The sequence below is a fragment of the Odontesthes bonariensis genome, chromosome 5 (genome assembly GCF_027942865.1).
Source record: "Odontesthes bonariensis isolate fOdoBon6 chromosome 5, fOdoBon6.hap1, whole genome shotgun sequence".
Lineage (NCBI taxonomy): Eukaryota > Metazoa > Chordata > Actinopteri > Atheriniformes > Atherinopsidae > Odontesthes > Odontesthes bonariensis.
In genome coordinates this window covers 12,194,130-12,220,917 of record NC_134510.1, presented here as the reverse complement: position 1 = coordinate 12,220,917, position 26,788 = coordinate 12,194,130, and the positions used below count along the sequence as shown (strand labels likewise).

The 26,788-nt window shown below is 47.1% G+C and overlaps 27 non-coding genes across 27 annotated transcripts; 18 read left to right on the top strand and 9 right to left on the bottom strand.

Annotated features, from left to right (window-relative positions):
- Positions 1-155: 155 nt before the first annotated feature.
- trnad-guc (transfer RNA aspartic acid (anticodon GUC)) lies at positions 156-227 on the bottom strand. Its single transcript has one exon. It is a non-coding gene; the product is annotated as a tRNA-Asp (tRNA).
- A 250-nt stretch (positions 228-477) lies between these two features.
- On the top strand, positions 478-560 carry trnal-cag (transfer RNA leucine (anticodon CAG)). Its single transcript has one exon. It is a non-coding gene; the product is annotated as a tRNA-Leu (tRNA).
- Positions 561-1,375: 815 nt separating this feature from the next.
- trnal-cag (transfer RNA leucine (anticodon CAG)) lies at positions 1,376-1,458 on the top strand. The gene has a single exon. It is a non-coding gene; the product is annotated as a tRNA-Leu (tRNA).
- Positions 1,459-2,273: 815 nt separating this feature from the next.
- trnal-cag (transfer RNA leucine (anticodon CAG)) lies at positions 2,274-2,356 on the top strand. Its single transcript has one exon. It is a non-coding gene; the product is annotated as a tRNA-Leu (tRNA).
- A 1,713-nt stretch (positions 2,357-4,069) lies between these two features.
- trnal-cag (transfer RNA leucine (anticodon CAG)) lies at positions 4,070-4,152 on the top strand. Its single transcript has one exon. It is a non-coding gene; the product is annotated as a tRNA-Leu (tRNA).
- Positions 4,153-4,967: 815 nt separating this feature from the next.
- trnal-cag (transfer RNA leucine (anticodon CAG)) lies at positions 4,968-5,050 on the top strand. The gene has a single exon. It is a non-coding gene; the product is annotated as a tRNA-Leu (tRNA).
- A 2,289-nt stretch (positions 5,051-7,339) lies between these two features.
- Positions 7,340-7,411, bottom strand: trnad-guc (transfer RNA aspartic acid (anticodon GUC)). The gene has a single exon. It is a non-coding gene; the product is annotated as a tRNA-Asp (tRNA).
- Positions 7,412-7,661: 250 nt separating this feature from the next.
- Positions 7,662-7,744, top strand: trnal-cag (transfer RNA leucine (anticodon CAG)). The gene has a single exon. It is a non-coding gene; the product is annotated as a tRNA-Leu (tRNA).
- An 815-nt stretch (positions 7,745-8,559) lies between these two features.
- trnal-cag (transfer RNA leucine (anticodon CAG)) lies at positions 8,560-8,642 on the top strand. The gene has a single exon. It is a non-coding gene; the product is annotated as a tRNA-Leu (tRNA).
- An 815-nt stretch (positions 8,643-9,457) lies between these two features.
- On the top strand, positions 9,458-9,540 carry trnal-cag (transfer RNA leucine (anticodon CAG)). Its single transcript has one exon. It is a non-coding gene; the product is annotated as a tRNA-Leu (tRNA).
- Positions 9,541-10,931: 1,391 nt separating this feature from the next.
- trnad-guc (transfer RNA aspartic acid (anticodon GUC)) lies at positions 10,932-11,003 on the bottom strand. The gene has a single exon. It is a non-coding gene; the product is annotated as a tRNA-Asp (tRNA).
- Positions 11,004-11,253: 250 nt separating this feature from the next.
- On the top strand, positions 11,254-11,336 carry trnal-cag (transfer RNA leucine (anticodon CAG)). Its single transcript has one exon. It is a non-coding gene; the product is annotated as a tRNA-Leu (tRNA).
- An 815-nt stretch (positions 11,337-12,151) lies between these two features.
- Positions 12,152-12,234, top strand: trnal-cag (transfer RNA leucine (anticodon CAG)). Its single transcript has one exon. It is a non-coding gene; the product is annotated as a tRNA-Leu (tRNA).
- A 2,288-nt stretch (positions 12,235-14,522) lies between these two features.
- trnad-guc (transfer RNA aspartic acid (anticodon GUC)) lies at positions 14,523-14,594 on the bottom strand. The gene has a single exon. It is a non-coding gene; the product is annotated as a tRNA-Asp (tRNA).
- Positions 14,595-14,844: 250 nt separating this feature from the next.
- Positions 14,845-14,927, top strand: trnal-cag (transfer RNA leucine (anticodon CAG)). The gene has a single exon. It is a non-coding gene; the product is annotated as a tRNA-Leu (tRNA).
- A 1,391-nt stretch (positions 14,928-16,318) lies between these two features.
- trnad-guc (transfer RNA aspartic acid (anticodon GUC)) lies at positions 16,319-16,390 on the bottom strand. Its single transcript has one exon. It is a non-coding gene; the product is annotated as a tRNA-Asp (tRNA).
- Positions 16,391-17,538: 1,148 nt separating this feature from the next.
- trnal-cag (transfer RNA leucine (anticodon CAG)) lies at positions 17,539-17,621 on the top strand. The gene has a single exon. It is a non-coding gene; the product is annotated as a tRNA-Leu (tRNA).
- Positions 17,622-18,114: 493 nt separating this feature from the next.
- Positions 18,115-18,186, bottom strand: trnad-guc (transfer RNA aspartic acid (anticodon GUC)). The gene has a single exon. It is a non-coding gene; the product is annotated as a tRNA-Asp (tRNA).
- A 250-nt stretch (positions 18,187-18,436) lies between these two features.
- On the top strand, positions 18,437-18,519 carry trnal-cag (transfer RNA leucine (anticodon CAG)). The gene has a single exon. It is a non-coding gene; the product is annotated as a tRNA-Leu (tRNA).
- A 1,391-nt stretch (positions 18,520-19,910) lies between these two features.
- On the bottom strand, positions 19,911-19,982 carry trnad-guc (transfer RNA aspartic acid (anticodon GUC)). The gene has a single exon. It is a non-coding gene; the product is annotated as a tRNA-Asp (tRNA).
- Positions 19,983-20,232: 250 nt separating this feature from the next.
- Positions 20,233-20,315, top strand: trnal-cag (transfer RNA leucine (anticodon CAG)). The gene has a single exon. It is a non-coding gene; the product is annotated as a tRNA-Leu (tRNA).
- Positions 20,316-21,130: 815 nt separating this feature from the next.
- On the top strand, positions 21,131-21,213 carry trnal-cag (transfer RNA leucine (anticodon CAG)). Its single transcript has one exon. It is a non-coding gene; the product is annotated as a tRNA-Leu (tRNA).
- A 2,288-nt stretch (positions 21,214-23,501) lies between these two features.
- On the bottom strand, positions 23,502-23,573 carry trnad-guc (transfer RNA aspartic acid (anticodon GUC)). Its single transcript has one exon. It is a non-coding gene; the product is annotated as a tRNA-Asp (tRNA).
- Positions 23,574-23,823: 250 nt separating this feature from the next.
- trnal-cag (transfer RNA leucine (anticodon CAG)) lies at positions 23,824-23,906 on the top strand. Its single transcript has one exon. It is a non-coding gene; the product is annotated as a tRNA-Leu (tRNA).
- An 815-nt stretch (positions 23,907-24,721) lies between these two features.
- trnal-cag (transfer RNA leucine (anticodon CAG)) lies at positions 24,722-24,804 on the top strand. Its single transcript has one exon. It is a non-coding gene; the product is annotated as a tRNA-Leu (tRNA).
- Positions 24,805-25,297: 493 nt separating this feature from the next.
- On the bottom strand, positions 25,298-25,369 carry trnad-guc (transfer RNA aspartic acid (anticodon GUC)). The gene has a single exon. It is a non-coding gene; the product is annotated as a tRNA-Asp (tRNA).
- A 1,148-nt stretch (positions 25,370-26,517) lies between these two features.
- On the top strand, positions 26,518-26,600 carry trnal-cag (transfer RNA leucine (anticodon CAG)). The gene has a single exon. It is a non-coding gene; the product is annotated as a tRNA-Leu (tRNA).
- Positions 26,601-26,788: the final 188 nt, after the last annotated feature.

Genomic DNA, 26,788 nt, shown 5'->3' with positions numbered 1-26,788 from the left:
GGAAGGTTTAATGTAAACATCTCCGTTCTCTGTCTTTCCTGAGAGCACGCTACAGTAGGCTATTTGAAGGGGGCTATTGACATTTAGGCCGAAGATGGGTGAGAGTATCAAAGCAATCATCACTTGGTGGCAGGCAGCTGATAAAAGACCAATCTCTCCCCGTCGGGGAATCGAACCCCGATCTTCCGCGTGACAGGCGGAGATACTGTCCATTATACTAACGAGGAATTTCTGTGTGCCTGACACAGTCGTCAGACGAAAAGACAACTATCGCCAAGGAGTGAAATAAGATTTTGGTGTCCCGTTTCAAGGTGCAGGAAAATTGCTATCACAGTCCCATCACTCAGAAGGAGAGTCTTCCATGAAGCTGCATGCCTCGTCAATATTCCTCTTCAACACGAACACAACGCAGACCCACATATTCGCTGGAATGATGCCTGGGCCCGCCGACAGTGTCGTCAAATATTCCTTTTAGTAGTCAGGATGGCCGAGCGGTCTAAGGTGCTGCGTTCAGGTCGCAGTCTCCCCTGGAGGCGTGGGTTCAAATCCCACTTCTGACATTGCAGACTTCTCCTAGAGAAACATTTTCACTGGCAAGGAAACCCAAGTTTACTCCTTGCTTAGCAATACCATGTCGTATTGCTATTCTGCCACTGCATCATCTTGTTTAAAGATTATTGTGGCCGCTTTACCTCCGAAGAGTTCTTGCTTCCAAATGCTATGCCTACTTTTTGTTTGCCTCAGGAGCCCTGTTAAACAACAGCCAAGACACTTGTTGCATGAGAATCTTCAGACCACTGCTCAACAAGCTGTGTTGTCACAACCTTCTACAGTGCTTTGGGCAGGACAGAATCATTAGCAAAAGGCACATTGTTGATTATAAGGTCTTGGTTTGCACTTAACACCATAGTAAACGGGAAAGGGCTTTTGACCAAAGCAACCTGGCCTCATGTTAGGCTATTTGAAGGGGGCTATTGACATTTAGGCCGAAGATGGGTGAGAGTATCAAAGCAATCATCACTTGGTGGCAGGCAGCTGATAAAAGACCAAGCTCTCCCCGTCGGGGAATCGAACCCCGATCTTACGCGTGACAGGCGGAGATACTGTCCATTATACTAACGAGGAATTTCTGTGTGCCTGACACAGTCGTCAGACGAAAAGACAACTATCGCCAAGGAGTGAAATAAGATTTTGGTGTCCCCTTTCAAGGTGCAGGAAAATTGCTATCACAGTCCCATCACTCAGAAGGAGAATCTTCCATGAAGCTGCATGCCTCGTCAATATTCCCCTTCAACACAAACACAACGCAGACCCACATATTCGCTGGAATGATGCCTGGGCCCGCCGACAGTGTCGTCAAATATTCATTTTTGTAGTCAGGATGGCCGAGCGGTCTAAGGCGCTGCGTTCAGGTCGCAGTCTCCCCTGGAGGCGTGGGTTCAAATCCCACTTCTGACATTGCAGACTTCTCCTAGAGAACCATTTTCACTGGCAAGGCAACCCAAGTTTACTCCTTGCTTAGCAATACCATGTCGTATTGCTATTCTGCCACTGCATCATCTTGTTTAAAGATTATTGTGGCCGCTTTACCTCCGAAGAGTTCTTGCTTCCAAATGCTATGCCTACTTTTTGTTTGCCTCAGGAGCCCTGTTAAACAACAGCCAAGACACTTGTTGCATGAGAATCTTCTGACCACTGCTCAACAAGCTGTGTTGTCACAACCTTCTACAGTGCTTTGGGCAGGACAGAATCATTAGCAAAAGGCACATTGTTGATTATAAGGTCTTGGTTTGCACTTAACACCATAGTAAACGGGAAAGGGCTTTTGACCAAAGCAACCTGGCCTCATGTTAGGCTATTTGAAGGGGGCTATTGACATTTAGGCCGAAGATGGGTGAGAGTATCAAAGCAATCATCACTTGGTGGCAGGCAGCTGATAAAAGACCAAGCTCTCCCCGTCGGGGAATCGAACCCCGATCTTACGCGTGACAGGCGGAGATACTGTCCATTATACTAACGAGGAATTTCTGTGTGCCTGACACAGTCGTCAGACGAAAAGACAACTATCGCCAAGGAGTGAAATAAGATTTTGGTGTCCCCTTTCAAGGTGCAGGAAAATTGCTATCACAGTCCCATCACTCAGAAGGAGAGTCTTCCATGAAGCTGCATGCCTCGTCAATATTCCCCTTCAACACAAACACAACGCAGACCCACATATTCGCTGGAATGATGCCTGGGCCCGCCGACAGTGTCGTCAAATATTCATTTTCGTAGTCAGGATGGCCGAGCGGTCTAAGGCGCTGCGTTCAGGTCGCAGTCTCCCCTGGAGGCGTGGGTTCAAATCCCACTTCTGACATTGCAGACTTCTCCTAGAGAAACATTTTCACTGGCAAGGAAACCCAAGTTTACTCCTTGCTTAGCAATACCATGTCGTATTGCTATTCTGCCACTGCATCATCTTGTTTAAAGATTATTGTGGCCGCTTTACCTCCGAAGAGTTCTTACTTCCAAATGCTATGCCTACTTTTTGTTTGCCTCAGGAGCCCTGTTAAACAACAGCCAAGACACTTGTTGCATGAGAATCTTCTGACCACTGCTCAACAAGCTGTGTTGTCACAACCTTCTACAGTGCTTTGGGCAGGACAGAATCATTAGCAAAAGGCACATTGTTGATTATAAGGTCTTGGTTTGCACTTAACACCATAGTAAACGGGAAAGGGCTTTTGACCAAAGCAACCTGGCCTCATGTTAGGCTATTTGAAGGGGGCTATTGACATTTAGGCCGAAGATGGGTGAGAGTATCAAAGCAATCATCACTTGGTGGCAGGCAGCTGATAAAAGACCAAGCTCTCCCCGTCGGGGAATCGAACCCCGATCTTACGCGTGACAGGCGGAGATACTGTCCATTATACTAACGAGGAATTTCTGTGTGACTGACACAGTCGTCAGACGAAAAGACAACTATCGCCAAGGAGTGAAATAAGATTTTGGTGTCCCCTTTCAAGGTGCAGGAAAATTGCTATCACAGTCCCATCACTCAGAAGGAGAGTCTTCCATGAAGCTGCATGCCTCGTCAATATTCCCCTTCAACACAAACACAACGCAGACCCACATATTCGCTGGAATGATGCCTGGGCCCGCCGACAGTGTCGTCAAATATTCATTTTCGTAGTCAGGATGGCTGAGCGGTCTAAGGCGCTGCGTTCAGGTCGCAGTCTCCCCTGGAGGCGTGGGTTCAAATCCCACTTCTGACATTGCAGACTTCTCCTAGAGAAACATTTTCACTGGCAAGGCAACCCAAGTTTACTCCTTGCTTAGCAATACCATGTCGTATTGCTATTCTGCCACTGCATCATCTTGTTTAAAGATTATTGTGGCCGCTTTACCTCCGAAGAGTTCTTACTTCCAAATGCTATGCCTACTTTTTGTTTGCCTCAGGAGCCCTGTTAAACAACAGCCAAGACACTTGTTGCATGAGAATCTTCTGACCACTGCTCAACAAGCTGTGTTGTCACAACCTTCTACAGTGCTTTGGGCAGGACAGAATCATTAGCAAAAGGCACATTGTTGATTATAAGGTCTTGGTTTGCACTTAACACCATAGTAAACGGGAAAGGGCTTTTGACCAAAGCAACCTGGCCTCATGTTAGGCTATTTGAAGGGGGCTATTGACATTTAGGCCGAAGATGGGTGAGAGTATCAAAGCAATCATCACTTGGTGGCAGGCAGCTGATAAAAGACCAAGCTCTCCCCGTCGGGGAATCGAACCCCGATCTTACGCGTGACAGGCGGAGATACTGTCCATTATACTAACGAGGAATTTCTGTGTGCCTGACACAGTCGTCAGACGAAAAGACAACTATCGCCAAGGAGTGAAATAAGATTTTGGTGTCCCCTTTCAAGGTGCAGGAAAATTGCTATCACAGTCCCATCACTCAGAAGGAGAATCTTCCATGAAGCTGCATGCCTCGTCAATATTCCCCTTCAACACAAACACAACGCAGACCCACATATTCGCTGGAATGATGCCTGGGCCCGCCGACAGTGTCGTCAAATATTCATTTTTGTAGTCAGGATGGCCGAGCGGTCTAAGGCGCTGCGTTCAGGTCGCAGTCTCCCCTGGAGGCGTGGGTTCAAATCCCACTTCTGACATTGCAGACTTCTCCTAGAGAACCATTTTCACTGGCAAGGCAACCCAAGTTTACTCCTTGCTTAGCAATACCATGTCGTATTGCTATTCTGCCACTGCATCATCTTGTTTAAAGATTATTGTGGCCGCTTTACCTCCGAAGAGTTCTTGCTTCCAAATGCTATGCCTACTTTTTGTTTGCCTCAGGAGCCCTGTTAAACAACAGCCAAGACACTTGTTGCATGAGAATCTTCTGACCACTGCTCAACAAGCTGTGTTGTCACAACCTTCTACAGTGCTTTGGGCAGGACAGAATCATTAGCAAAAGGCACATTGTTGATTATAAGGTCTTGGTTTGCACTTAACACCATAGTAAACGGGAAAGGGCTTTTGACCAAAGCAACCTGGCCTCATGTTAGGCTATTTGAAGGGGGCTATTGACATTTAGGCCGAAGATGGGTGAGAGTATCAAAGCAATCATCACTTGGTGGCAGGCAGCTGATAAAAGACCAAGCTCTCCCCGTCGGGGAATCGAACCCCGATCTTACGCGTGACAGGCGGAGATACTGTCCATTATACTAACGAGGAATTTCTGTGTGCCTGACACAGTCGTCAGACGAAAAGACAACTATCGCCAAGGAGTGAAATAAGATTTTGGTGTCCCCTTTCAAGGTGCAGGAAAATTGCTATCACAGTCCCATCACTCAGAAGGAGAGTCTTCCATGAAGCTGCATGCCTCGTCAATATTCCCCTTCAACACAAACACAACGCAGACCCACATATTCGCTGGAATGATGCCTGGGCCCGCCGACAGTGTCGTCAAATATTCATTTTCGTAGTCAGGATGGCCGAGCGGTCTAAGGCGCTGCGTTCAGGTCGCAGTCTCCCCTGGAGGCGTGGGTTCAAATCCCACTTCTGACATTGCAGACTTCTCCTAGAGAAACATTTTCACTGGCAAGGAAACCCAAGTTTACTCCTTGCTTAGCAATACCATGTCGTATTGCTATTCTGCCACTGCATCATCTTGTTTAAAGATTATTGTGGCCGCTTTACCTCCGAAGAGTTCTTACTTCCAAATGCTATGCCTACTTTTTGTTTGCCTCAGGAGCCCTGTTAAACAACAGCCAAGACACTTGTTGCATGAGAATCTTCTGACCACTGCTCAACAAGCTGTGTTGTCACAACCTTCTACAGTGCTTTGGGCAGGACAGAATCATTAGCAAAAGGCACATTGTTGATTATAAGGTCTTGGTTTGCACTTAACACCATAGTAAACGGGAAAGGGCTTTTGACCAAAGCAACCTGGCCTCATGTTAGGCTATTTGAAGGGGGCTATTGACATTTAGGCCGAAGATGGGTGAGAGTATCAAAGCAATCATCACTTGGTGGCAGGCAGCTGATAAAAGACCAAGCTCTCCCCGTCGGGGAATCGAACCCCGATCTTACGCGTGACAGGCGGAGATACTGTCCATTATACTAACGAGGAATTTCTGTGTGACTGACACAGTCGTCAGACGAAAAGACAACTATCGCCAAGGAGTGAAATAAGATTTTGGTGTCCCCTTTCAAGGTGCAGGAAAATTGCTATCACAGTCCCATCACTCAGAAGGAGAGTCTTCCATGAAGCTGCATGCCTCGTCAATATTCCCCTTCAACACAAACACAACGCAGACCCACATATTCGCTGGAATGATGCCTGGGCCCGCCGACAGTGTCGTCAAATATTCATTTTCGTAGTCAGGATGGCTGAGCGGTCTAAGGCGCTGCGTTCAGGTCGCAGTCTCCCCTGGAGGCGTGGGTTCAAATCCCACTTCTGACATTGCAGACTTCTCCTAGAGAAACATTTTCACTGGCAAGGCAACCCAAGTTTACTCCTTGCTTAGCAATACCATGTCGTATTGCTATTCTGCCACTGCATCATCTTGTTTAAAGATTATTGTGGCCGCTTTACCTCCGAAGAGTTCTTACTTCCAAATGCTATGCCTACTTTTTGTTTGCCTCAGGAGCCCTGTTAAACAACAGCCAAGACACTTGTTGCATGAGAATCTTCTGACCACTGCTCAACAAGCTGTGTTGTCACAACCTTCTACAGTGCTTTGGGCAGGACAGAATCATTAGCAAAAGGCACATTGTTGATTATAAGGTCTTGGTTTGCACTTAACACCATAGTAAACGGGAAAGGGCTTTTGACCAAAGCAACCTGGCCTCATGTTAGGCTATTTGAAGGGGGCTATTGACATTTAGGCCGAAGATGGGTGAGAGTATCAAAGCAATCATCACTTGGTGGCAGGCAGCTGATAAAAGACCAAGCTCTCCCCGTCGGGGAATCGAACCCCGATCTTACGCGTGACAGGCGGAGATACTGTCCATTATACTAACGAGGAATTTCTGTGTGACTGACACAGTCGTCAGACGAAAAGACAACTATCGCCAAGGAGTGAAATAAGATTTTGGTGTCCCCTTTCAAGGTGCAGGAAAATTGCTATCACAGTCCCATCACTCAGAAGGAGAGTCTTCCATGAAGCTGCATGCCTCGTCAATATTCCCCTTCAACACAAACACAACGCAGACCCACATATTCGCTGGAATGATGCCTGGGCCCGCCGACAGTGTCGTCAAATATTCATTTTCGTAGTCAGGATGGCTGAGCGGTCTAAGGCGCTGCGTTCAGGTCGCAGTCTCCCCTGGAGGCGTGGGTTCAAATCCCACTTCTGACATTGCAGACTTCTCCTAGAGAAACATTTTCACTGGCAAGGCAACCCAAGTTTACTCCTTGCTTAGCAATACCATGTCGTATTGCTATTCTGCCACTGCATCATCTTGTTTAAAGATTATTGTGGCCGCTTTACCTCCGAAGAGTTCTTGCTTCCAAATGCTATGCCTACTTTTTGTTTGCCTCAGGAGCCCTGTTAAACAACAGCCAAGACACTTGTTGCATGAGAATCTTCTGACCACTGCTCAACAAGCTGTGTTGTCACAACCTTCTACAGTGCTTTGGGCAGGACAGAATCATTAGCAAAAGGCACATTGTTGATTATAAGGTCTTGGTTTGCACTTAACACCATAGTAAACGGGAAAGGGCTTTTGACCAAAGCAACCTGGCCTCATGTTAGGCTATTTGAAGGGGGCTATTGACATTTAGGCCGAAGATGGGTGAGAGTATCAAAACAATCATCACTTGGTGGCAGGCAGCTGATAAAAGACCAAACTCTCCCCGTCGGGGAATCGAACCCCGATCTTCCGCGTGACAGGCGGAGATACTGTCCATTATACTAACGAGGAATTTCTGTGTGCCTGACACAGTCGTCAGACGAAAAGACAACTATCGCCAAGGAGTGAAATAAGATTTTGGTGTCCCGTTTCAAGGTGCAGGAAAATTGCTATCACAGTCCCATCACTCAGAAGGAGAGTCTTCCATGAAGCTGCATGCCTCGTCAATATTCCTCTTCAACACGAACACAACGCAGACCCACATATTCGCTGGAATGATGCCTGGGCCCGCCGACAGTGTCGTCAAATATTCCTTTTAGTAGTCAGGATGGCCGAGCGGTCTAAGGTGCTGCGTTCAGGTCGCAGTCTCCCCTGGAGGCGTGGGTTCAAATCCCACTTCTGACATTGCAGACTTCTCCTAGAGAAACATTTTCACTGGCAAGGAAACCCAAGTTTACTCCTTGCTTAGCAATACCATGTCGTATTGCTATTCTGCCACTGCATCATCTTGTTTAAAGATTATTGTGGCCGCTTTACCTCCGAAGAGTTCTTGCTTCCAAATGCTATGCCTACTTTTTGTTTGCCTCAGGAGCCCTGTTAAACAACAGCCAAGACACTTGTTGCATGAGAATCTTCTGACCACTGCTCAACAAGCTGTGTTGTCACAACCTTCTACAGTGCTTTGGGCAGGACAGAATCATTAGCAAAAGGCACATTGTTGATTATAAGGTCTTGGTTTGCACTTAACACCATAGTAAACGGGAAAGGGCTTTTGACCAAAGCAACCTGGCCTCATGTTAGGCTATTTGAAGGGGGCTATTGACATTTAGGCCGAAGATGGGTGAGAGTATCAAAGCAATCATCACTTGGTGGCAGGCAGCTGATAAAAGACCAAGCTCTCCCCGTCGGGGAATCGAACCCCGATCTTACGCGTGACAGGCGGAGACACTGTCCATTATACTAACGAGGAATTTCTGTGTGACTGACACAGTCGTCAGACGAAAAGACAACTATCGCCAAGGAGCGAAATAAGATTTTGGTGTCCCCTTTCAAGGTGCAGGAAAATTGCTATCACAGTCCCATCACTCAGAAGGAGAGTCTTCCATGAAGCTGCATGCCTCGTCAATATTCCCCTTCAACACAAACACAACGCAGACCCACATATTCGCTGGAATGATGCCTGGGCCCGCCGACAGTGTCGTCAAATATTCATTTTCGTAGTCAGGATGGCCGAGCGGTCTAAGGCGCTGCGTTCAGGTCGCAGTCTCCCCTGGAGGCGTGGGTTCAAATCCCACTTCTGACATTGCAGACTTCTCCTAGAGAAACATTTTCACTGGCAAGGCAACCCAAGTTTACTCCTTGCTTAGCAATACCATGTCGTATTGCTATTCTGCCACTGCATCATCTTGTTTAAAGATTATTGTGGCCGCTTTACCTCCGAAGAGTTCTTGCTTCCAAATGCTATGCCTACTTTTTGTTTGCCTCAGGAGCCCTGTTAAACAACAGCCAAGACACTTGTTGCATGAGAATCTTCTGACCACTGCTCAACAAGCTGTGTTGTCACAACCTTCTACAGTGCTTTGGGCAGGACAGAATCATTAGCAAAAGGCACATTGTTGATTATAAGGTCTTGGTTTGCACTTAACACCATAGTAAACGGGAAAGGGCTTTTGACCAAAGCAACCTGGCCTCATGTTAGGCTATTTGAAGGGGGCTATTGACATTTAGGCCGAAGATGGGTGAGAGTATCAAAGCAATCATCACTTGGTGGCAGGCAGCTGATAAAAGACCAAGCTCTCCCCGTCGGGGAATCGAACCCCGATCTTACGCGTGACAGGCGGAGACACTGTCCATTATACTAACGAGGAATTTCTGTGTGACTGACACAGTCGTCAGACGAAAAGACAACTATCGCCAAGGAGCGAAATAAGATTTTGGTGTCCCCTTTCAAGGTGCAGGAAAATTGCTATCACAGTCCCATCACTCAGAAGGAGAGTCTTCCATGAAGCTGCATGCCTCGTCAATATTCCCCTTCAACACAAACACAACGCAGACCCACATATTCGCTGGAATGATGCCTGGGCCCGCCGACAGTGTCGTCAAATATTCATTTTAGTAGTCAGGATGGCCGAGCGGTCTAAGGCGCTGCGTTCAGGTCGCAGTCTCCCCTGGAGGCGTGGGTTCAAATCCCACTTCTGACATTGCAGACTTCTCCTAGAGAAACATTTTCACTGGCAAGGCAACCCAAGTTTACTCCTTGCTTAGCAATACCATGTCGTATTGCTATTCTGCCACTGCATCATCTTGTTTAAAGATTATTGTGGCCGCTTTACCTCCGAAGAGTTCTTGCTTCCAAATGCTATGCCTACTTTTTGTTTGCCTCAGGAGCCCTGTTAAACAACAGCCAAGACACTTGTTGCATGAGAATCTTCTGACCACTGCTCAACAAGCTGTGTTGTCACAACCTTCTACAGTGCTTTGGGCAGGACAGAATCATTAGCAAAAGGCACATTGTTGATTATAAGGTCTTGGTTTGCACTTAACACCATAGTAAACGGGAAAGGGCTTTTGACCAAAGCAACCTGGCCTCATGTTAGGCTATTTGAAGGGGGCTATTGACATTTAGGCCGAAGATGGGTGAGAGTATCAAAGCAATCATCACTTGGTGGCAGGCAGCTGATAAAAGACCAAGCTCTCCCCGTCGGGGAATCGAACCCCGATCTTACGCGTGACAGGCGGAGATACTGTCCATTATACTAACGAGGAATTTCTGTGTGACTGACACAGTCGTCAGATGAAAAGACAACTATCGCCAAGGAGTGAAATAAGATTTTGGTGTCCCCTTTCAAGGTGCAGGAAAATTGCTATCACAGTCCCATCACTCAGAAGGAGAGTCTTCCATGAAGCTGCATGCCTCGTCAATATTCCTCTTCAACACGAACACAACGCAGACCCACATATTCGCTGGAATGATGCCTGGGCCCGCCGACAGTGTCGTCAAATATTCCTTTTAGTAGTCAGGATGGCCGAGCGGTCTAAGGTGCTGCGTTCAGGTCGCAGTCTCCCCTGGAGGCATGGGTTCAAATCCCACTTCTGACATTGCAGACTTCTCCTAGAGAAACATTTTCACTGGCAAGGAAACCCAAGTTTACTCCTTGCTTAGCAATACCATGTCGTATTGCTATTCTGCCACTGCATCATCTTGTTTAAAGATTATTGTGGCCGCTTTACCTCCGAAGAGTTCTTGCTTCCAAATGCTATGCCTACTTTTTGTTTGCCTCAGGAGCCCTGTTAAACAACAGCCAAGACACTTGTTGCATGAGAATCTTCTGACCACTGCTCAACAAGCTGTGTTGTCACAACCTTCTACAGTGCTTTGGGCAGGACAGAATCATTAGCAAAAGGCACATTGTTGATTATAAGGTCTTGGTTTGCACTTAACACCATAGTAAACGGGAAAGGGCTTTTGACCAAAGCAACCTGGCCTCATGTTAGGCTATTTGAAGGGGGCTATTGACATTTAGGCCGAAGATGGGTGAGAGTATCAAAACAATCATCACTTGGTGGCAGGCAGCTGATAAAAGACCAAACTCTCCCCGTCGGGGAATCGAACCCCGATCTTCCGCGTGACAGGCGGAGATACTGTCCATTATACTAACGAGGAATTTCTGTGTGCCTGACACAGTCGTCAGACGAAAAGACAACTATCGCCAAGGAGTGAAATAAGATTTTGGTGTCCCGTTTCAAGGTGCAGGAAAATTGCTATCACAGTCCCATCACTCAGAAGGAGAGTCTTCCATGAAGCTGCATGCCTCGTCAATATTCCTCTTCAACACGAACACAACGCAGACCCACATATTCGCTGGAATGATGCCTGGGCCCGCCGACAGTGTCGTCAAATATTCCTTTTAGTAGTCAGGATGGCCGAGCGGTCTAAGGTGCTGCGTTCAGGTCGCAGTCTCCCCTGGAGGCGTGGGTTCAAATCCCACTTCTGACATTGCAGACTTCTCCTAGAGAAACATTTTCACTGGCAAGGAAACCCAAGTTTACTCCTTGCTTAGCAATACCATGTCGTATTGCTATTCTGCCACTGCATCATCTTGTTTAAAGATTATTGTGGCCGCTTTACCTCCGAAGAGTTCTTGCTTCCAAATGCTATGCCTACTTTTTGTTTGCCTCAGGAGCCCTGTTAAACAACAGCCAAGACACTTGTTGCATGAGAATCTTCTGACCACTGCTCAACAAGCTGTGTTGTCACAACCTTCTACAGTGCTTTGGGCAGGACAGAATCATTAGCAAAAGGCACATTGTTGATTATAAGGTCTTGGTTTGCACTTAACACCATAGTAAACGGGAAAGGGCTTTTGACCAAAGCAACCTGGCCTCATGTTAGGCTATTTGAAGGGGGCTATTGACATTTAGGCCGAAGATGGGTGAGAGTATCAAAGCAATCATCACTTGGTGGCAGGCAGCTGATAAAAGACCAAGCTCTCCCCGTCGGGGAATCGAACCCCGATCTTACGCGTGACAGGCGGAGACACTGTCCATTATACTAACGAGGAATTTCTGTGTGACTGACACAGTCGTCAGACGAAAAGACAACTATCGCCAAGGAGCGAAATAAGATTTTGGTGTCCCCTTTCAAGGTGCAGGAAAATTGCTATCACAGTCCCATCACTCAGAAGGAGAGTCTTCCATGAAGCTGCATGCCTCGTCAATATTCCCCTTCAACACAAACACAACGCAGACCCACATATTCTCTGGAATGATGCCTGGGCCCGCCGACAGTGTCGTCAAATATTCATTTTAGTAGTCAGGATGGCCGAGCGGTCTAAGGCGCTGCGTTCAGGTCGCAGTCTCCCCTGGAGGCGTGGGTTCAAATCCCACTTCTGACATTTCAGACTTCTCCTAGAGAAACATTTTCACTGGCAAGGCAACCCAAGTTTACTCCTTGCTTAGCAATACCATGTCGTATTGCTATTCTGCCACTGCATCATCTTGTTTAAAGATTATTGTGGCCGCTTTACCTCCGAAGAGTTCTTGCTTCCAAATGCTATGCCTACTTTTTGTTTGCCTCAGGAGCCCTGTTAAACAACAGCCAAGACACTTGTTGCATGAGAATCTTCTGACCACTGCTCAACAAGCTGTGTTGTCACAACCTTCTACAGTGCTTTGGGCAGGACAGAATCATTAGCAAAAGGCACATTGTTGATTATAAGGTCTTGGTTTGCACTTAACACCATAGTAAACGGGAAAGGGCTTTTGACCAAAGCAACCTGGCCTCATGTTAGGCTATTTGAAGGGGGCTATTGACATTTAGGCCGAAGATGGGTGAGAGTATCAAAACAATCATCACTTGGTGGCAGGCAGCTGATAAAAGACCAAACTCTCCCCGTCGGGGAATCGAACCCCGATCTTCCGCGTGACAGGCGGAGATACTGTCAATTATACTAACGAGGAATTTCTGTGTGCCTGACACAGTCGTCAGACGAAAAGACAACTATCGCCAAGGAGTGAAATAAGATTTTGGTGTCCCGTTTCAAGGTGCAGGAAAATTGCTATCACAGTCCCATCACTCAGAAGGAGAGTCTTCCATGAAGCTGCATGCCTCGTCAATATTCCTCTTCAACACGAACACAACGCAGACCCACATATTCGCTGGAATGATGCCTGGGCCCGCCGACAGTGTCGTCAAATATTCATTTTAGTAGTCAGGATGGCCGAGCAGTCTAAGGTGCTGCTTTCAGGTCGCAGTCTCCCCTGGAGGCGTGGGTTCAAATCCCACTTCTGACATTGCAGACTTCTCCTAGAGAAACATTTTCACTGGCAAGGAAACCCAAGTTTACTCCTTGCTTAGCAATACCATGTCATATTGCTATTCTGCCACTGCATCATCTTGTTTAAAGATTATTGTGGCCGCTTTACCTCCGAAGAGTTCTTGCTTCCAAATGCTATGCCTACTTTTTGTTTGCCTCAGGAGCCCTGTTAAACAACAGCCAAGACACTTGTTGCATGAGAATCTTCTGACCACTGCTCAACAAGCTGTGTTGTCACAACCTTCTACAGTGCTTTGGGCAGGACAGAATCATTAGCAAAAGGCACATTGTTGATTATAAGGTCTTGGTTTGCACTTAACACCATAGTAAACGGGAAAGGGCTTTTGACCAAAGCAACCTGGCCTCATGTTAGGCTATTTGAAGGGGGCTATTGACATTTAGGCCGAAGATGGGTGAGAGTATCAAAGCAATCATCACTTGGTGGCAGGCAGCTGATAAAAGACCAAGCTCTCCCCGTCGGGGAATCGAACCCCAATCTTACGCGTGACAGGCGGAGATACTGTCCATTATACTAACGAGGAATTTCTGTGTGACTGACACAGTCGTCAGACGAAAAGACAACTATCGCCAAGGAGTGAAATAAGATTTTGGTGTCCCCTTTCAAGGTGCAGGAAAATTGCTATCACAGTCCCATCACTCAGAAGGAGAGTCTTCCATGAAGCTGCATGCCTCGTCAATATTCCCCTTCAACACAAACACAACGCAGACCCACATATTCGCTGGAATGATGCCTGGGCCCGCCGACAGTGTCGTCAAATATTCCTTTTAGTAGTCAGGATGGCCGAGCGGTCTAATGCGCTGCGTTCAGGTCGCAGTCTCCCCTGGAGGCGTGGGTTCAAATCCCACTTCTGACATTGCAGACTTCTCCTAGAGAACCATATTCACTGGCAAGGCAACCCAGGTTTACTCCTTGCTTAGCGATACCATGTCGTATTGCTATTCTTCCACTGCATCATCTTGTTTAAAGATTATTTTGGCCGCTTTACCTCCGAAGAGTTCTTGCTTCCAAATGCTATGCCTACTTTTTGTTTGCCTCAGGAGCCCTGTTAAACAACAGCCAAGACACTTGTTGCATGAGAATCTTCTGACCACTGCTCAACAAGCTGTGTTGTCACAACCTTCTACAGTGCTTTGGGCAGGACAGAATCATTAGCAAAATCACATTGTTGATTATAAGGTCTTGGTTTGCACTTAACACCATAGTAAACGGGAAAGGGCTTTTGACCAAAGCAACCTGGCCTCATGTTAGGCTATTTGAAGCGGGCTATTGACATTTAGGCCGAAGATGGGTGAGAGTATCAAAGCAATCATCACTTGGTGGCAGGCAGCTGATAAAAGAACAAGCTCTCCCCGTCGGGGAATCGAACCCCGATCTTCCGCGTGACAGGCGGAGATACTGTCCATTATACTAACGAGGAATTTCTGTGTGCCTGACACAGTCGTCAGACGAAAAGACAACTATCGCCAAGGAGTGAAATAAGATTTTGGTGTCCCCTTTCAAGGTGCAGGAAAATTGCTATCACAGTCCCATCACTCAGAAGGAGAGTCTTCCATGAAGCTGCATGCCTCGTCAATATTCCCCTTCAACACAAACACAACGCAGACCCACATATTCGCTGGAATGATGCCTGGGCCCGCCGACAGTGTCGTCAAATATTCATTTTCGTAGTCAGGATGGCCGAGCGGTCTAAGGCGCTGCGTTCAGGTCGCAGTCTCCCCTGGAGGCGTGGGTTCAAATCCCACTTCTGACATTGCAGACTTCTCCTAGAGAAACATTTTCACTGGCAAGGCAACCCAAGTTTACTCCTTGCTTAGCAATACCATGTCGTATTGCTATTCTGCCACTGCATCATCTTGTTTAAAGATTATTGTGGCCGCTTTACCTCCGAAGAGTTCTTGCTTCCAAATGCTATGCCTACTTTTTGTTTGCCTCAGGAGCCCTGTTAAACAACAGCCAAGACACTTGTTGCATGAGAATCTTCTGACCACTGCTCAACAAGCTGTTTTGTCACAACCTTCTACAGTGCTTTGGGCAGGACAGAATCATTAGCAAAAGGCACATTGTTGATTATAAGGTCTTGGTTTGCACTTAACACCATAGTAAACGGGAAAGGGCTTTTGACCAAAGCAACCTGGCCTCATGTTAGGCTATTTGAAGGGGGCTATTGACATTTAGGCCGAAGATGGGTGAGAGTATCAAAACAATCATCACTTGGTGGCAGGCAGCTGATAAAAGACCAAACTCTCCCCGTCGGGGAATCGAACCCCGATCTTCCGCGTGACAGGCTGAGATACTGTCCATTATACTAACGAGCAATTTCTGTGTGCCTGACACAGTCGTCAGACGAAAAGACAACTATCGCCAAGGAGTGAAATAAGATTTTGGTGTCCCGTTTCAAGGTGCAGGAAAATTGCTATCACAGTCCCATCACTCAGAAGGAGAGTCTTCCATGAAGCTGCATGCCTCGTCAATATTCCTCTTCAACACGAACACAACGCAGACCCACATATTCGCTGGAATGATGCCTGGGCCCGCCGACAGTGTCGTCAAATATTCCTTTTAGTAGTCAGGATGGCCGAGCAGTCTAAGGTGCTGCGTTCAGGTCGCAGTCTCCCCTGGAGGCGTGGGTTCAAATCCCACTTCTGACATTGCAGACTTCTCCTAGAGAAACATTTTCACTGGCAAGGAAACCCAAGTTTACTCCTTGCTTAGCAATACCATGTCGTATTGCTATTCTGCCACTGCATCATCTTGTTTAAAGATTATTGCGGCCGCTTTACCTCCGAAGAGTTCTTGCTTCCAAATGCTATGCCTACTTTTTGTTTGCCTCAGGAGCCCTGTTAAACAACAGCCAAGACACTTGTTGCATGAGAATCTTCTGACCACTGCTCAACAAGCTGTGTTGTCACAACCTTCTACAGTGCTTTGGGCAGGACAGAATCATTAGCAAAAGGCACATTGTTGATTATAAGGTCTTGGTTTGCACTTAACACCATAGTAAACGGGAAAGGGCTTTTGACCAAAGCAACCTGGCCTCATGTTAGGCTATTTGAAGCGGGCTATTGACATTTAGGCCGAAGATGGGTGAGAGTATCAAAGCAATCATCACTTGGTGGCAGGCAGCTGATAAAAGACCAAGCCCTCCCCGTCGGGGAATCGAACCCCGATCTTCCGCGTGACAGGCGGAGATACTGTCCATTATACTAACGAGGAATTTCTGTGTGCCTGACACAGTCGTCAGACGAAAAGACAACTATCGCCAAGGAGTGAAATAAGATTTTGGTGTCCCGTTTCAAGGTGCAGGAAAATTGCTATCACAGTCCCATCACTCAGAAGGAGAGTCTTCCATGAAGCTGCATGCCTCGTCAATATTCCTCTTCAACACGAACACAACGCAGACCCACATATTCGCTGGAATGATGCCTGGGCCCGCCGACAGTGTCGTCAAATATTCCTTTTAGTAGTCAGGATGGCCGAGCAGTCTAAGGTGCTGCGTTCAGGTCGCAGTCTCCCCTGGAGGCGTGGGTTCAAATCCCACTTCTGACATTGCAGACTTCTCCTAGAGAAACATTTTCACTGGCAAGGAAACCCAAGTTTACTCCTTGCTTAGCAATACCATGTCGTATTGCTATTCTGCCACTGCATCATCTTGTTTAAAGATTATTGTGGCCGCTTTACCTCCGAAGAGTTCTTGCTTCCAAATGCTATGCCTACTTTTTGTTTGCCTCAGGAGCCCTGTTAAACAACAGCCAAGACACTTGTTGCATGAGAATCTTCTGACCACTGCTCAACAAGCTGTGTTGTCACAACCTTCTACAGTGCTTTGGGCAGGACAGAATCATTAGCAAAAGGCACATTGTTGATTATAAGGTCTTGGTTTGCACTTAACACCATAGTAAACGGGAAAGGGCTTTTGACCAAAGCAACCTGGCCTCATGTTAGGCTATTTGAAGGGGGCTATTGACATTTAGGCCGAAGATGGGTGAGAGTATCAAAGCAATCATCACTTGGTGGCAGGCAGCTGATAAAAGACCAAGCTCTCCCCGTCGGGGAATCGAACCCCGATCTTACGCGTGACAGGCGGAGATACTGTCCATTATACTAACGAGGAATTTCTGTGTGACTGACACAGTCGTCAGACGAAAAGACAACTATCGCCAAGGAGTGAAATAAGATTTTGGTGTCCCCTTTCAAGGTGCAGGAAAATTGCTATCACAGTCCCATCACTCAGAAGGAGAGTCTTCCATGAAGCTGCATGCCTCGTCAATATTCCCCTTCAACACAAACACAACGCAGACCCACATATTCGCTGGAATGATGCCTGGGCCCGCCGACAGTGTCGTCAAATATTCATTTTCGTAGTCAGGATGGCCGAGCGGTCTAAGGCGCTGCGTTCAGGTCGCAGTCTCCCCTGGAGGCGTGGGTTCAAATCCCACTTCTGACATTGCAGACTTCTCCTAGAGGACCATTTTCTCTGGCAAGGCAACCCAGGTTTACTCCTTGCTTAGCAATACCATGTCGTATTGCTATTCTGCCACTGCATCATCTTGTTTAAAGATTATTGTGGCCGCTTTACTTCCGAACAGTTTTTGCTTCCAAATGCTATGCCTACTTTTTGTTTGCCTCAGGAGCCCTGTTAAACAACAGCCAAGACACTTGTTGCATGAGAATCTTCTGACCACTGCTCAACAAGCTGTGTTGTCACAACCTTCTACAGTGCTTTGGGCAGGACAGAATCATTAGCAAAAGGTACATTGTTGATTATAAGGTCTTGGTTTGCACTTAACACCATAGTAAACGGGAAAGGGCTTTTGACCGAAGAAACCTGGCATCATGTTAGGCTATTTGAAGCGGGCTATTGACATTTAGGCCGAAGATGGGTGAGAGTATCAAAACAATCATCACTTGGTGGCAGGCAGCTGATAAATGATCAAGCTCTCCCCGTCGGGGAATCGAACCCCGATCTTCCGCGTGACAGGCGGAGATACTGTCCATTATACTAACGAGGAAATTCTGTGTGCCTGACACAGTTGTCAGACGAAAAGACAACTATCGCCAAGGAGTGAAATAAGATTTTGGTGTCCCGTTTCAAGGTGCAGGAAAATTGCTATCACAGTCCCATCACTCAGAAGGAGAGTCTTCCATGAAGCTGCATGCCTCGTCAATATTCCCCTTCAACACAAACACAACGCAGACCCACATATTCGCTGGAATGATGCCTGGGCCCGCCGACAGTGTCGTCAAATATTCCTTTTAGTAGTCAGGATGGCCGAGCGGTCTAAGGCGCTGCGTTCAGGTCGCAGTCTCCCCTGGAGGCGTGGGTTCAAATCCCACTTCTGACATTGCAGACTTCTCCTAGAGAAACATTTTCACTGGCAAGGCAACCCAAGTTTACTCCTTGCTTAGCAATACCATGTCGTATTGCTATTCTGCCACTGCATCATCTTGTTTAAAGATTATTGTGGCCGCTTTACCTCCGAAGAGTTCTTGCTTCCAAATGCTATGCCTACTTTTTGTTTGCCTCAGGAGCCCTGTTAAACAACAGCCAAGACACTTGTTGCATGAGAATCTTCTGACCACTGCTCAACAAGCTGTGTTGTCACAACCTTCTACAGTGCTTTGGGCAGGACAGAATCATTAGCAAAAGGCACATTGTTGATTATAAGGTCTTGGTTTGCACTTAACACCATAGTAAACGGGAAAGGGCTTTTGACCAAAGCAACCTGGCCTCATGTTAGGCTATTTGAAGGGGGCTATTGACATTTAGGCCGAAGATGGGTGAGAGTATCAAAGCAATCATCACTTGGTGGCAGGCAGCTGATAAAAGACCAAGCTCTCCCCGTCGGGGAATCGAACCCCGATCTTACGCGTGACAGGCGGAGATACTGTCCATTATACTAACGAGGAATTTCTGTGTGACTGACACAGTCGTCAGATGAAAAGACAACTATCGCCAAGGAGTGAAATAAGATTTTGGTGTCCCCTTTCAAGGTGCAGGAAAATTGCTATCACAGTCCCATCACTCAGAAGGAGAGTCTTCCATGAAGCTGCATGCCTCGTCAATATTCCTCTTCAACACGAACACAACGCAGACCCACATATTCGCTGGAATGATGCCTGGGCCCGCCGACAGTGTCGTCAAATATTCCTTTTAGTAGTCAGGATGGCCGAGCGGTCTAAGGTGCTGCGTTCAGGTCGCAGTCTCCCCTGGAGGCATGGGTTCAAATCCCACTTCTGACATTGCAGACTTCTCCTAGAGAAACATTTTCACTGGCAAGGAAACCCAAGTTTACTCCTTGCTTAGCAATACCATGTCGTATTGCTATTCTGCCACTGCATCATCTTGTTTAAAGATTATTGTGGCCGCTTTACCTCCGAAGAGTTCTTGCTTCCAAATGCTATGCCTACTTTTTGTTTGCCTCAGGAGCCCTGTTAAACAACAGCCAAGACACTTGTTGCATGAGAATCTTCTGACCACTGCTCAACAAGCTGTGTTGTCACAACCTTCTACAGTGCTTTGGGCAGGACAGAATCATTAGCAAAAGGCACATTGTTGATTATAAGGTCTTGGTTTGCACTTAACACCATAGTAAACGGGAAAGGGCTTTTGACCAAAGCAACCTGGCCTCATGTTAGGCTATTTGAAGGGGGCTATTGACATTTAGGCCGAAGATGGGTGAGAGTATCAAAACAATCATCACTTGGTGGCAGGCAGCTGATAAAAGACCAAACTCTCCCCGTCGGGGAATCGAACCCCGATCTTCCGCGTGACAGGCGGAGATACTGTCCATTATACTAACGAGGAATTTCTGTGTGCCTGACACAGTCGTCAGACGAAAAGACAACTATCGCCAAGGAGTGAAATAAGATTTTGGTGTCCCGTTTCAAGGTGCAGGAAAATTGCTATCACAGTCCCATCACTCAGAAGGAGAGTCTTCCATGAAGCTGCATGCCTCGTCAATATTCCTCTTCAACACGAACACAACGCAGACCCACATATTCGCTGGAATGATGCCTGGGCCCGCCGACAGTGTCGTCAAATATTCCTTTTAGTAGTCAGGATGGCCGAGCGGTCTAAGGTGCTGCGTTCAGGTCGCAGTCTCCCCTGGAGGCGTGGGTTCAAATCCCACTTCTGACATTGCAGACTTCTCCTAGAGAAACATTTTCACTGGCAAGGAAACCCAAGTTTACTCCTTGCTTAGCAATACCATGTCGTATTGCTATTCTGCCACTGCATCATCTTGTTTAAAGATTATTGTGGCCGCTTTACCTCCGAAGAGTTCTTGCTTCCAAATGCTATGCCTACTTTTTGTTTGCCTCAGGAGCCCTGTTAAACAACAGCCAAGACACTTGTTGCATGAGAATCTTCTGACCACTGCTCAACAAGCTGTGTTGTCACAACCTTCTACAGTGCTTTGGGCAGGACAGAATCATTAGCAAAAGGCACATTGTTGATTATAAGGTCTTGGTTTGCACTTAACACCATAGTAAACGGGAAAGGGCTTTTGACCAAAGCAACCTGGCCTCATGTTAGGCTATTTGAAGGGGGCTATTGACATTTAGGCCGAAGATGGGTGAGAGTATCAAAGCAATCATCACTTGGTGGCAGGCAGCTGATAAAAGACCAAGCTCTCCCCGTCGGGGAATCGAACCCCGATCTTCCGCGTGACAGGCGGAGACACTGTCCATTATACTAACGAGGAATTTCTGTGTGACTGACACAGTCGTCAGACGAAAAGACAACTATCGCCAAGGAGCGAAATAAGATTTTGGTGTCCCCTTTCAAGGTGCAGGAAAATTGCTATCACAGTCCCATCACTCAGAAGGAGAGTCTTCCATGAAGCTGCATGCCTCGTCAATATTCCCCTTCAACACAAACACAACGCAGACCCACATATTCGCTGGAATGATGCCTGGGCCCGCCGACAGTGTCGTCAAATATTCCTTTTAGTAGTCAGGATGGCCGAGCGGTCTAAGGCGCTGCGTTCAGGTCGCAGTCTCCCCTGGAGGCGTGGGTTCAAATCCCACTTCTGACATTTCAGACTTCTCCTAGAGAAACATTTTCACTGGCAAGGCAACCCAAGTTTACTCCTTGCTTAGCAATACCATGTCGTATTGCTATTCTGCCACTGCATCATCTTGTTTAAAGATTATTGTGGCCGCTTTACCTCCGAAGAGTTCTTGCTTCCAAATGCTATGCCTACTTTTTGTTTGCCTCAGGAGCCCTGTTAAACAACAGCCAAGACACTTGTTGCATGAGAATCTTCTGACCACTGCTCAACAAGCTGTGTTGTCACAACCTTCTACAGTGCTTTGGGCAGGACAGAATCATTAGCAAAAGGCACATTGTTGATTATAAGGTCTTGGTTTGCACTTAACACCATAGTAAACGGGAAAGGGCTTTTGACCAAAGCAACCTGGCCTCATGTTAGGCTATTTGAAGGGGGCTATTGACATTTAGGCCGAAGATGGGTGAGAGTATCAAAACAATCATCACTTGGTGGCAGGCAGCTGATAAAAGACCAAACTCTCCCCGTCGGGGAATCGAACCCCGATCTTCCGCGTGACAGGCGGAGATACTGTCAATTATACTAACGAGGAATTTCTGTGTGCCTGACACAGTCGTCAGACGAAAAGACAACTATCGCCAAGGAGTGAAATAAGATTTTGGTGTCCCGTTTCAAGGTGCAGGAAAATTGCTATCACAGTCCCATCACTCAGAAGGAGAGTCTTCCATGAAGCTGCATGCCTCGTCAATATTCCTCTTCAACACGAACACAACGCAGACCCACATATTCGCTGGAATGATGCCTGGGCCCGCCGACAGTGTCGTCAAATATTCATTTTAGTAGTCAGGATGGCCGAGCAGTCTAAGGTGCTGCGTTCAGGTCGCAGTCTCCCCTGGAGGCGTGGGTTCAAATCCCACTTCTGACATTGCAGACTTCTCCTAGAGAAACATTTTCACTGGCAAGGAAACCCAAGTTTACTCCTTGCTTAGCAATACCATGTCATATTGCTATTCTGCCACTGCATCATCTTGTTTAAAGATTATTGTGGCCGCTTTACCTCCGAAGAGTTCTTGCTTCCAAATGCTATGCCTACTTTTTGTTTGCCTCAGGAGCCCTGTTAAACAACAGCCAAGACACTTGTTGCATGAGAATCTTCTGACCACTGCTCAACAAGCTGTGTTGTCACAACCTTCTACAGTGCTTTGGGCAGGACAGAATCATTAGCAAAAGGCACATTGTTGATTATAAGGTCTTGGTTTGCACTTAACACCATAGTAAACGGGAAAGGGCTTTTGACCAAAGCAACCTGGCCTCATGTTAGGCTATTTGAAGGGGGCTATTGACATTTAGGCCGAAGATGGGTGAGAGTATCAAAGCAATCATCACTTGGTGGCAGGCAGCTGATAAAAGACCAAGCTCTCCCCGTCGGGGAATCGAACCCCAATCTTACGCGTGACAGGCGGAGATACTGTCCATTATACTAACGAGGAATTTCTGTGTGACTGACACAGTCGTCAGACGAAAAGACAACTATCGCCAAGGAGTGAAATAAGATTTTGGTGTCCCCTTTCAAGGTGCAGGAAAATTGCTATCACAGTCCCATCACTCAGAAGGAGAGTCTTCCATGAAGCTGCATGCCTCGTCAATATTCCCCTTCAACACAAACACAACGCAGACCCACATATTCGCTGGAATGATGCCTGGGCCCGCCGACAGTGTCGTCAAATATTCCTTTTAGTAGTCAGGATGGCCGAGCGGTCTAATGCGCTGCGTTCAGGTCGCAGTCTCCCCTGGAGGCGTGGGTTCAAATCCCACTTCTGACATTGCAGACTTCTCCTAGAGAACCATATTCACTGGCAAAGCAACCCAGGTTTACTCCTTGCTTAGCGATACCATGTCGTATTGCTATTCTTCCACTGCATCATCTTGTTTAAAGATTATTTTGGCCGCTTTACCTCCGAAGAGTTCTTGCTTCCAAATGCTATGCCTACTTTTTGTTTGCCTCAGGAGCCCTGTTAAACAACAGCCAAGACACTTGTTGCATGAGAATCTTCTGACCACTGCTCAACAAGCTGTGTTGTCACAACCTTCTACAGTGCTTTGGGCAGGACAGAATCATTAGCAAAATCACATTGTTGATTATAAGGTCTTGGTTTGCACTTAACACCATAGTAAACGGGAAAGGGCTTTTGACCAAAGCAACCTGGCCTCATGTTAGGCTATTTGAAGCGGGCTATTGACATTTAGGCCGAAGATGGGTGAGAGTATCAAAGCAATCATCACTTGGTGGCAGGCAGCTGATAAAAGAACAAGCTCTCCCCGTCGGGGAATCGAACCCCGATCTTCCGCGTGACAGGCGGAGATACTGTCCATTATACTAACGAGGAATTTCTGTGTGCCTGACACAGTCGTCAGACGAAAAGACAACTATCGCCAAGGAGTGAAATAAGATTTTGGTGTCCCCTTTCAAGGTGCAGGAAAATTGCTATCACAGTCCCATCACTCAGAAGGAGAGTCTTCCATGAAGCTGCATGCCTCGTCAATATTCCCCTTCAACACAAACACAACGCAGACCCACATATTCGCTGGAATGATGCCTGGGCCCGCCGACAGTGTCGTCAAATATTCATTTTCGTAGTCAGGATGGCCGAGCGGTCTAAGGCGCTGCGTTCAGGTCGCAGTCTCCCCTGGAGGCGTGGGTTCAAATCCCACTTCTGACATTGCAGACTTCTCCTAGAGAAACATTTTCACTGGCAAGGCAACCCAAGTTTACTCCTTGCTTAGCAATACCATGTCGTATTGCTATTCTGCCACTGCATCATCTTGTTTAAAGATTATTGTGGCCGCTTTACCTCCGAAGAGTTCTTGCTTCCAAATGCTATGCCTACTTTTTGTTTGCCTCAGGAGCCCTGTTAAACAACAGCCAAGACACTTGTTGCATGAGAATCTTCTGACCACTGCTCAACAAGCTGTTTTGTCACAACCTTCTACAGTGCTTTGGGCAGGACAGAATCATTAGCAAAAGGCACATTGTTGATTATAAGGTCTTGGTTTGCACTTAACACCATAGTAAACGGGAAAGGGCTTTTGACCAAAGCAACCTGGCCTCATGTTAGGCTATTTGAAGGGGGCTATTGACATTTAGGCCGAAGATGGGTGAGAGTATCAAAACAATCATCACTTGGTGGCAGGCAGCTGATAAAAGACCAAACTCTCCCCGTCGGGGAATCGAACCCCGATCTTCCGCGTGACAGGCTGAGATACTGTCCATTATACTAACGAGTAATTTCTGTGTGCCTGACACAGTCGTCAGACGAAAAGACAACTATCGCCAAGGAGTGAAATAAGATTTTGGTGTCCCGTTTCAAGGTGCAGGAAAATTGCTATCACAGTCCCATCACTCAGAAGGAGAGTCTTCCATGAAGCTGCATGCCTCGTCAATATTCCTCTTCAACACGAACACAACGCAGACCCACATATTCGCTGGAATGATGCCTGGGCCCGCCGACAGTGTCGTCAAATATTCCTTTTAGTAGTCAGGATGGCCGAGCGGTCTAAGGTGCTGCGTTCAGGTCGCAGTCTCCCCTGGAGGCGTGGGTTCAAATCCCACTTCTGACATTGCAGACTTCTCCTAGAGAAACATTTTCACTGGCAAGGAAACCCAAGTTTACTCCTTGCTTAGCAATACCATGTCGTATTGCTATTCTGCCACTGCATCATCTTGTTTAAAGATTATTGTGGCCGCTTTACCTCCGAAGAGTTCTTGCTTCCAAATGCTATGCCTACTTTTTGTTTGCCTCAGGAGCCCTGTTAAACAACAGCCAAGACACTTGTTGCATGAGAATCTTCTGACCACTGCTCAACAAGCTGTGTTGTCACAACCTTCTACAGTGCTTTGGGCAGGACAGAATCATTAGCAAAAGGCACATTGTTGATTATAAGGTCTTGGTTTGCACTTAACACCATAGTAAACGGGAAAGGGCTTTTGACCAAAGCAACCTGGCCTCATGTTAGGCTATTTGAAGCGGGCTATTGACATTTAGGCCGAAGATGGGTGAGAGTATCAAAGCAATCATCACTTGGTGGCAGGCAGCTGATAAAAGACCAAGCCCTCCCCGTCGGGGAATCGAACCCCGATCTTCCGCGTGACAGGCGGAGATACTGTCCATTATACTAACGAGGAATTTCTGTGTGCCTGACACAGTCGTCAGACGAAAAGACAACTATCGCCAAGGAGTGAAATAAGATTTTGGTGTCCCGTTTCAAGGTGCAGGAAAATTGCTATCACAGTCCCATCACTCAGAAGGAGAGTCTTCCATGAAGCTGCATGCCTCGTCAATATTCCTCTTCAACACGAACACAACGCAGACCCACATATTCGCTGGAATGATGCCTGGGCCCGCCGACAGTGTCGTCAAATATTCCTTTTAGTAGTCAGGATGGCCGAGCAGTCTAAGGTGCTGCGTTCAGGTCGCAGTCTCCCCTGGAGGCGTGGGTTCAAATCCCACTTCTGACATTGCAGACTTCTCCTAGAGAAACATTTTCACTGGCAAGGAAACCCAAGTTTACTCCTTGCTTAGCAATACCATGTCGTATTGCTATTCTGCCACTGCATCATCTTGTTTAAAGATTATTGTGGCCGCTTTACCTCCGAAGAGTTCTTGCTTCCAAATGCTATGCCTACTTTTTGTTTGCCTCAGGAGCCCTGTTAAACAACAGCCAAGACACTTGTTGCATGAGAATCTTCTGACCACTGCTCAACAAGCTGTGTTGTCACAACCTTCTACAGTGCTTTGGGCAGGACAGAATCATTAGCAAAAGGCACATTGTTGATTATAAGGTCTTGGTTTGCACTTAACACCATAGTAAACGGGAAAGGGCTTTTGACCAAAGCAACCTGGCCTCATGTTAGGCTATTTGAAGGGGGCTATTGACATTTAGGCCGAAGATGGGTGAGAGTATCAAAGCAATCATCACTTGGTGGCAGGCAGCTGATAAAAGACCAAGCTCTCCCCGTCGGGGAATCGAACCCCGATCTTACGCGTGACAGGCGGAGATACTGTCCATTATACTAACGAGGAATTTCTGTGTGACTGACACAGTCGTCAGACGAAAAGACAACTATCGCCAAGGAGTGAAATAAGATTTTGGTGTCCCCTTTCAAGGTGCAGGAAAATTGCTATCACAGTCCCATCACTCAGAAGGAGAGTCTTCCATGAAGCTGCATGCCTCGTCAATATTCCCCTTCAACACAAACACAACGCAGACCCACATATTCGCTGGAATGATGCCTGGGCCCGCCGACAGTGTCGTCAAATATTCATTTTCGTAGTCAGGATGGCCGAGCGGTCTAAGGCGCTGCGTTCAGGTCGCAGTCTCCCCTGGAGGCGTGGGTTCAAATCCCACTTCTGACATTGCAGACTTCTCCTAGAGGACCATTTTCTCTGGCAAGGCAACCCAGGTTTACTCCTTGCTTAGCAATACCATGTCGTATTGCTATTCTGCCACTGCATCATCTTGTTTAAAGATTATTGTGGCCGCTTTACTTCCGAACAGTTTTTGCTTCCAAATGCTATGCCTACTTTTTGTTTGCCTCAGGAGC